At 37.6% G+C, this 8713-nt stretch overlaps 1 pseudogene; it reads right to left on the bottom strand.

Annotated features, from left to right (window-relative positions):
* Positions 1-2711: 2711 nt before the first annotated feature.
* Positions 2712-4414, bottom strand: LOC124078248 (zinc finger protein 384-like; annotated as a pseudogene).
* Positions 4415-8713: the final 4299 nt, after the last annotated feature.

Here is an 8713-nt window from a genome sequence, read left to right on the forward strand (position 1 = left end):
AAAAAATTTTTCACTTTTACACCCTACAAGTTGCCATGGTTGTGGTCTTTCAGATTCCTGAGCTGCTGTCAAAGCATCTTTCCTATTGTCTCTGGGCAAAGTACTTTTTTTATCTTTTTAATGGTGATGAATCTCAACAACTATGCCTTTGATGGTTCCAATTTTACATGTGCTTCTCCTCTGGCCAAAATGAAAGTTTTCTACAAACTTTCTCTCTGCTTTTTTCTCATGATTCTTAAAGTAAACCCGGATAAAAGCCATGGGCAATACCTATGCCATTGCCTGAATGCTCTGCTGCAGATAATTAGTCCATCACTTATCAATTTAATCTCACAAAAAATCTCAGTACTTGGGTAAAATATAGACAGATTTTTTGTATGAATGGCCTCTAGGCAAATTTTGATAGAGTCCTCATTCCCTTCTGAAACCTTATGAGGATAGTATTTATGATATGCAGTCCTATGAGCAATCAATTCTTTTTATCTCCCACCAATATTACTCATTAAGTTCTGCTTACAACATTCTAAGACTTCTCCAGCCTTTATCCCCAAATTTTTCTAAATTCATTCCTCAAACCAATTCCAAATGCTTCCAAACCACATGGTTATATATAACAATAGCAGTGACCCTACTTAATTTCAATTTGTGTTAGTCAGTGTTTCATAACTGTGACCAAAGTAACTGACAAGAACAACTTAGACATGGAAAACTTTATTTTGGCTCATGGTTTCAGAGGTTTCATTCCATGGTCACCCAACTTTATTGCTCTGTGTTTAATGTGAGGTAGAACATGATGATTGAAGGGCATGCTACTTGAAAGCTGCTTAGTTCATGGCAGCCAGGAATTTGGAGTGGGGGAAAGGGGGGGAGAAAAGGAGAAAGAAGAGAGAAGATGGGCTAGTGACAAATATAGTCAAAGACCATTCTTGGACCTAAGACCTACTTTCTCCAGCCATGTTATAACCCAGGAGTCAATTCAGTTGTTTATGGATTAATGCACTGATAAGGTCAGAGTGCTAACTGTTGCCTAAAACTGTGAACCTTGCTTTTCTGGGGATTATGCTTTCAGAACATGAGTTTTTTGTTTGTTTGTTTATTTTTTAATATTTTTTAGTTGTAGTTGGACACAATAAGTTTATTTTATTTATTTTTATGTGGTGCTGAGGATCGAACCTAGGGCCTCACACATGCTAGGCGAGTGCTCCACCGCCGAGTTACAACCTTTTGAAGGAACATTATAGACCAAAATCATAAAATTGGGTAGCTATAGATAACAATAATTCAGTATACATTTAAAATATTTTAAAACAGGATTTTGAAAGTTTCACAATAAAGAAATAATAAATGGGTATATAAACATGTTTAACTTGATATAAACATTATACAATACATACACATATCAAATCATCTGATGGTATCCCATTAATATGTGTGATTTTTATGTTTTTTAATATACCAACCAAAAATAAACTAAAAATAAATAAAAAGCATAAAAATTAAATAAACTTAACTAAAAATAGCATTTCCTAAGATTGCCTATACTCTTGGGAATTCCATTAAATTTTTCAAGTCAACTTTTATATTTCTACCAAAAAAAAATCACTGAGATTTTATTTTGTTTAGAATGTAAAGAATAATTTGAGGAAAACTTGCATCTTATCAATACTGAGTCATTGAGTACATGACTATGCTATATCTTCATTTTTATTTGGATCTTCTTTAATTCATTTTATAATAGTTATAGTTTATTGTGTTGAGGTTTTATCTCTTTTTTATGAAAATTCACAGAGGTAATGCATTTACAAACACAGAAATGGTTACAACAAAGATGGCCATGATGAATGGGTATATATATATATATATATATATATATATATATATATATATATAGTCTACATAAATAGTGTATATATATATATATAAACATTTATTTATATATAAATATACATTTATACACAAATTCATGTCTGGCACCTGACCATTGCACCTAGGGACCTAAGTTCAGTCCTTGTATTTACCCTGAATACTCCCTTCTCTGCAACACAAAGTTCTCATAGCCCCTTGGGATGCGACATAGGGAGACAGAGTATAGGGCCTTGGTTGGCAGAGAAGGGGAAGAAAGGTTTTGAGGAAAACCATAATCCACACTTCTAAGCCACCCTTGATTACCTGGAGAATCTCTGGCTCCTTGGGGACCATATCTCAGCCTTTGCCCCCTTACAAATAAAAGGAGGTTTAATCCCCACCCAAATCATCTTCTACCAGCAGTAGGTAGGAAGTAAAGTGAGACCATGTAGGAGAAGAAAATGACTTTCAGGGGTTGGGGCATGAAAAACAAACAAACAAACAAAACACCTCCATTCTTTTACAGGCAAACATAGGACAGGAGGCGGTTGTATTTGGAGCTCCCTTCTTTTTGTTGTCTGAGATAACCTAGTCTTCTAGTCTTCTTTCAGCCTGAACTTTGAGGATGAGGGAGAGAATAAGTACCAACATAAGGATTTGCTGTGACCTCACAGAAACTTTTCTTGAGCTCCAACCCAAAGTTTAAAAGCTTTGCTTGGGAGGAGGGATGCTGGATGACACAATGAGCTCAGTTTTCTTTGTGATTCAGGAGGGCTGATGTTCCTTTGAAGAAGAGTTGAAAATAATGGTGGTATCCTGCAAAGGTAAGCTGTGCCTGAGGCCCCAGGAGATGGTGACAATTCTTGTCACTGAAGAAAAGGACTTTTCCCAAGAGGAGGTGGTGAGAAAAGAGACCAGCACTTTTTTCTCTTGTTCCCAATGGGTGGCAGCATAGATCTGGCTAGGAGTTCCACCTGGATGGTGCTGGTGGTGACAGTGAGGCAGATGTCCTATGGTGTGCCACATTCTTACAGGGGGTCAGGTCAAAGGAACACTGCTGTCCCCACCACTCCCACCCTGGTTGTCCCAGGGCACTGGAAGTGTGGTGGCTGTGGCTGCTGTTGCTGCTGCTGTGATGCCTGGCAGTCTTGGGCTTGTGCGTGGGCCTGGGCCACTGCCACTGCTGCTGCTGCTGCTGCTGCCTCTACTCGTTGCTAGAGATGAGGAGGGTTGTGTTTGCACATATGTTTCATAAGGTATGTTTCTGATGAATATGCTCGAATACAGATAGTGCAGGTGTCTACCGTATGCATAGATAAGTGCACCTCTAGTGAGTCTGGTTCTATGTATGTCTGATAATAGTTGTAGTACTTGAAGGGTTTATCTTTGTTGTGCTGCCAACTGTGGGACTGCAGACTGGAGAGTTGTGTGAAGGCTTTCTCACAGCCTGGGTGTGCACATTTGTATGGTCCATCACCGGTGTGGATTCGTGTGTGCTGCTGGAGGTGGGAGAGCTGGTGAAAGGCCTTCTGGCGATCAGAACAGTTGTTATTGGGACCCAAGTGGATATGGAGGTGCTGGGCCAGGTAGGGGGTGTTGGCAAAGGTCTTAAAACAGTGCAGGCACTTGTGGGGCTTGATGGTCTCTGTTTGCATTTTGGAGTGGGATATGGGTGTGTTACTGAAGATAGGAAAGCTGGTGGAAGTATGTGTCACAGAAGTTACAACTATAGGGCTTAGCCTCTATGTGTATATGGATATGCTGGGCCAGGTAGGAACTGCTGGAGAAGATCTTGGAACAATGTGAGTACTTGAGGGGCTTGGTCTGGGTGTGTGACATTGGATGGATCTGCATCTGCAACTTTGAATAGAATTTCAGTGAGCACATCCAGCACCTGCAGGTCTTGTTGTCTTTCTGACAGTCATCATCAACCTCAGTGGAGAAGACACAACGCTCATTTATCTCAAGTAGCTCTGGTTCCAGCATCTGCTTCTTCTTGTGGCACCCCCCAAGGTGGATGCTTAGGAACCATATTGCCATCTCCACCACCACCTCCACCTCCTTCCTTGGTTAGGGTTGATGCTACCTTCTTGGATAGGTCAGGGACCACCTTGCAGGGCTTGTGAGCCAGAGGGAAGAGCTGAGACACTCAAAGGAGCCAAAATGGAAAAGGTCTGAACTGATGAGGCTGTGGTCACAAGAGAGCCTGAGGGGGATGTGATTGCCAAACCAGGACCCCTTGATTGACTCCCTTCTCTGCTCCACCTCTGAGAACAGGGAAGTCAGCCGTCAGCAGTCCTATAGACGGCACAGGGACCACCATGATATTCTGGGTAACGGATGCTTGGGTGTGTGGGGTCAGCTGGTCTGACTTGGACTCTGAGGGCAGGGACACTGAGGCAGGCACTGTTAGCAAGGTGGGGTAATAAGGTGGAGCCAGCACACAGCCCTTCTCTGGCAGCAACTGATCCTTCATTAGGTTGATGAGCATTGTGTTCTCACTTTATCCTGAGACTGTGGGGATAGAAGGCCAGGAGTATGGGTTCAAACTGAAGTGAGATTCTTACATTCTACTCCCTCTCTGTCTTCCCCCTGTCATCTTATTCTTTCTCCTTTCCAGAGCTCTCCAACTTTCCAGAAGTGGTGCTGCAGCTCGTGCTCCCTGGAACCCCAATTCCTATGTGCCCCCCCTTCATCCCCCTTTGCCCTCAGGCACAGAGAGGAGTCATTGTGCATAAGGTGAGGTTTTATCTCTTGTCGAATGTATTCATTGGAACAACATATTTGTTCTATAATTTTTTTCAAAGTTGTTTTGCTTAATCTGCTGGTAACAATATTCGAAAGTAAAGCTGATAATATATATTGTACTTTTAACCTGCAATATTCTTGAGCTACTTAATAGTTTTAATAGTTATTTTGTGGATAGATTCGTTATACATGTTAATCCCTTAGAGGTTTACATTTTATTTTCCATTTGCTTTATGGCACTGACTATGAACTGTGATATAATCATTAAAAGAATGTATGAGAGAACAAGTCCTTGGCATGCTTCCTATTTTAGAGTAGTAATATTCACTTTCACCACAGGGTATAATGCTAACTATGGATTTTTTCAGTACATACTCTATGTCAGGTTTAGACATTTTCTTATGTTTTCAGTTGCAGAGGGATTTTAATCATAACTGGGTGTAAGATATTGTCATATTTTTTTCTGCTTCTGTTGTCATATGTTTATTTTTTTGCTTTTTAGACTGTTAGTAGGGTGAATTACATCAGTCAATTTTAGAAGTTTAAATAAATCTTAGTGTTGAGTTAAATATCAATTTGTTATAACACTATATCTTTTAAATAACAAATTTGATTTTTAAAAGTTTTATTTGAGGGACTTATGTAGTATTCTTATGATCTCTTCATCATTACTCATTATTCAGAGATTTCCTCTTATAAAATGATTTGGAAAGAATTTCCTACCTATGTGTTCTAAAATTGTTTGGGTAAAATTGGTCCTAGTTCAACTTTAGCCATTTTTTTTCCTGTTTATTTTTGTCACAGTATGAAATGTGTTGGATTTTGATCAGCAAAATGAGGAATAAGATGGGTATATCACAAATAATCAACTGTAGAGGGGATGTTTTAAGTAAGGCAAAAGTGACAGAGCATGACTGAATTTCACACAACTTCAGCTTAAAAGTGGCTTGATAGGAAAGTAATTTATGACAAATGATATGTGTATGTATAAATGCTGACAACAAATTCTCCACATTTGTGAACTTTCCAAACAGTAACTGCTGAAAACAATTGCTTCCTATTTCATTTTCCTTCCTTCTTCTCCAACAGCATGGCTGTGACACCCCTTGATGTATTCCTAGAGATCACTGATGAACACTAGCAGTATGATGGCATCATTTATCAAACAAGCACTAAGCTGTAATCTGTCTTCATCTTCAGATCATTCCATTGGGTAGATTTGGACTTCCTTTGCCCATAGTTTAGAAGAAGTATTCAAGAATTCTTTTAAAATCCCTTTTTGTTATTAACTCTTTTGTCTTTTTGGTGTTCAACAGCATAGGCTCTGTCTAGACTCACAGTTTTTACTGATTTGAGTAAAATAATTTACTAGTATTAGATAGAGATCATATTTGGGGATGTGACAAGAAGTAAAGTTTTACATTTGTAGAGAGAGCTGGTGTTCTATTGAGGTTTTGGGAATATGCTAAGGGCAGTTGCTTTAGGTGAGCAACCCAGGCAGAATGCTGTAGGAGGGCATCTGACCACTATTCCACCAGTGTGCATGCTGCAACAATGAGGCTTCTACCCAAATTACAAAAACTTTCTACCATTTCTGGGGAGGCTGAAGTGCTCCAACTGTGATTGCTGGGTTAGGAGAAAGGGATAACTGGAGGTCCAAGCCTTAACTGTTCACTGCTTTTGATCATATCAGTAGTGGGGTTAAATTTTTCCCTTTCATGGGGCTTGAAAGCCCCACAATTAAAGAATCAAGACAATTCCTTAGATTCTAATGCCTGGTCTCCATCAGACTGTTGCACACTGTGAGAGTCGGAGGAGCACTGCAAAACTTCTATCATTCTCTATGATTTTCCCCTGGTATTCTTTAGCTCAGTTGACTTTGTTTGTGGGTTACTGGGTCACTCATTTTCTTGAGCTTGATATACTCAAACTTTAGTTCTGATATTGGAATGAACTTTTATATCATTCTCAGAAAAACAAAGAAAGATGATGTATGTTTGTTTAAATGTTAAATTTCCCCTGCCCCCATAATATAAAATATTGAGGATTTGTGTTAAAATACATAGCATCATAACACAGAGGAAGAAACTACCATGGAATGTTTGAAATAACTAATTCTCTCTTATAATCAAAAATGTTACAGTAACACCACAGGGGACCTTATATATACATCACACGAAATCCTGAGATAGTCATTGCCATTTTTTTAAGAGAAAGTGTTTTAAACATAACTTTTTTTTTCTACAAAAACCATTTGTGATACCTAGCAGTCTAGAGTAACCATTAAGTTTTATACTGTTGAGTATGATTTTATTACATTTTGAATGGATATTTGGCCAGAATATAGAACCCAATATTTTCTTCAAATGGCCATTTTTGCTGGGGAAGTTAGTCATCAACTTCTTTAAGGTGAGTTACCACTTCATATTCCTTTTGCACACCCTAATGCTTGATAGAAACTGAAATGCCAACATTATTACAAAATCACCTCAGCTGTACAGTTAGCTATTCACTTAATTATAGGTATCTCAGTAATAGACTCTTCTATGTTTCCTAAATAAAACCTTAAGCATGTAGTAGTGTAGGCAGCTTTTGCTCTTACGGTGCAGGGGTTTTCTGTGACCCTATAGATAAACAGTGGGCCTACCTACACCAGAAATGTGATAATATTGCCTAAAATTAGTGTACATCACTAAGTCATTCCACCTTTAGTACCAAGTGCCTATGCATTGAGAAACACAATATAATTATAAAAACATCTAAGTCATTGTTATTGTTGTCCTATTTCAACCTATGCTTGCCACAAAAATATATAAAAAAAAAACAGGCAATAGAAATCAAAGCATGAGCATACACAGCAACTCTGAATAAGTAATACAGAATGGGAAAGTGTGTAAGTTAAGCTGGTACATTAAAAAGTCAACCACTGTTGACTTAAAAAGTAGTTGATTTTTTTCTATAAGAAAGTATTGCAATATACAAAGTAGTAGGACATAAGAGAAACATTTTTTTTTATTTAAAGAAAAAAAATTTGGGAGGGGTACCAGGGGTTTAAATCAGGGGCACTCAGCCACCTAGCCACACACGCAGCCCTATTTTGTGTTTATTTGGAGATAGGGTCTTACTGAGTTGCTTGTGCCACCATGCCTGGTAAAAAATATTTTTTAAAGATTTGTTATGCATATGTAAAAATAAAGTACTCACAGGATGTTTATATTTGTATGAATCTAGAAGAGATTTTTACCATATCCTTAAAAGAACTTTGTTCAGTGAACCACCTTTTTCCACCTTTTTTTTTAAATACTTTGCTAGTTCTCATGAAAGGAGAATACATATGCTTATTTCTATCATGATTATATCTCAATAAATGACAATTTCCCTAAGTTTTTCTGAGTGTAAACTTTTAAATATATTTATAGGAACTCTTTATAAGAAAATCGGTGTATCAAGACTAGAAACCATTTATTTATTTTTCATAATGCATGTTAAAAATTCTATGATTTAACAATTTTTATCCTTACTCATGTTTACCTGATGTGCCAGGATATTAGAAATATATTTAATGAGCCAATGTGATATAACACATGCAAATAATTTTTATACATTTTGCACTGATTACATTTGCATAACTAATTTATGTCTTATGACCATCCTTAAACGTATACATTATTATCCAGATTTAATGCTGAGAATACTGGCACATTTATAAATAACCTTCAGAAAGTAGACACTCTACTTTCAACGAAAGTCTCTGAATCCCAGGCCATCTAATGCCTGGGAACAACAAGTGAGGAATAGGGTAAGGAATAGCAAGAGATATCTTGTAGGTTTCCACAAACATGTGGCCCTCATTGAAGTGATTTTATGTTTAGGACAATAGAATTACTTGACATAAGCTTAATTATTGGTGTTTTGGTACATATTTAAGTTCCATCAATTACCACTTCTCTTTTTAACCTTTATTCCAAGGGCTCACAGGAACATTGGAAAGATTACACATAACTAAGACCAAACATAGGACATTTTGCCTGGTCATTAAGTCTAAATCACTCAATAGTACATAACAGAAAAAGGATTTGTGTTAAAATACATAGCATCATAACACAGAGGAAGAAACTAC

Source organism: Marmota monax, unplaced genomic scaffold (assembly GCF_021218885.2).
Source record: "Marmota monax isolate L192 unplaced genomic scaffold, Marmota_monax_Labrador192_F-V1.1 WCK01_AAM20220418_F8-fsc00175, whole genome shotgun sequence".
Lineage (NCBI taxonomy): Eukaryota > Metazoa > Chordata > Mammalia > Rodentia > Sciuridae > Marmota > Marmota monax.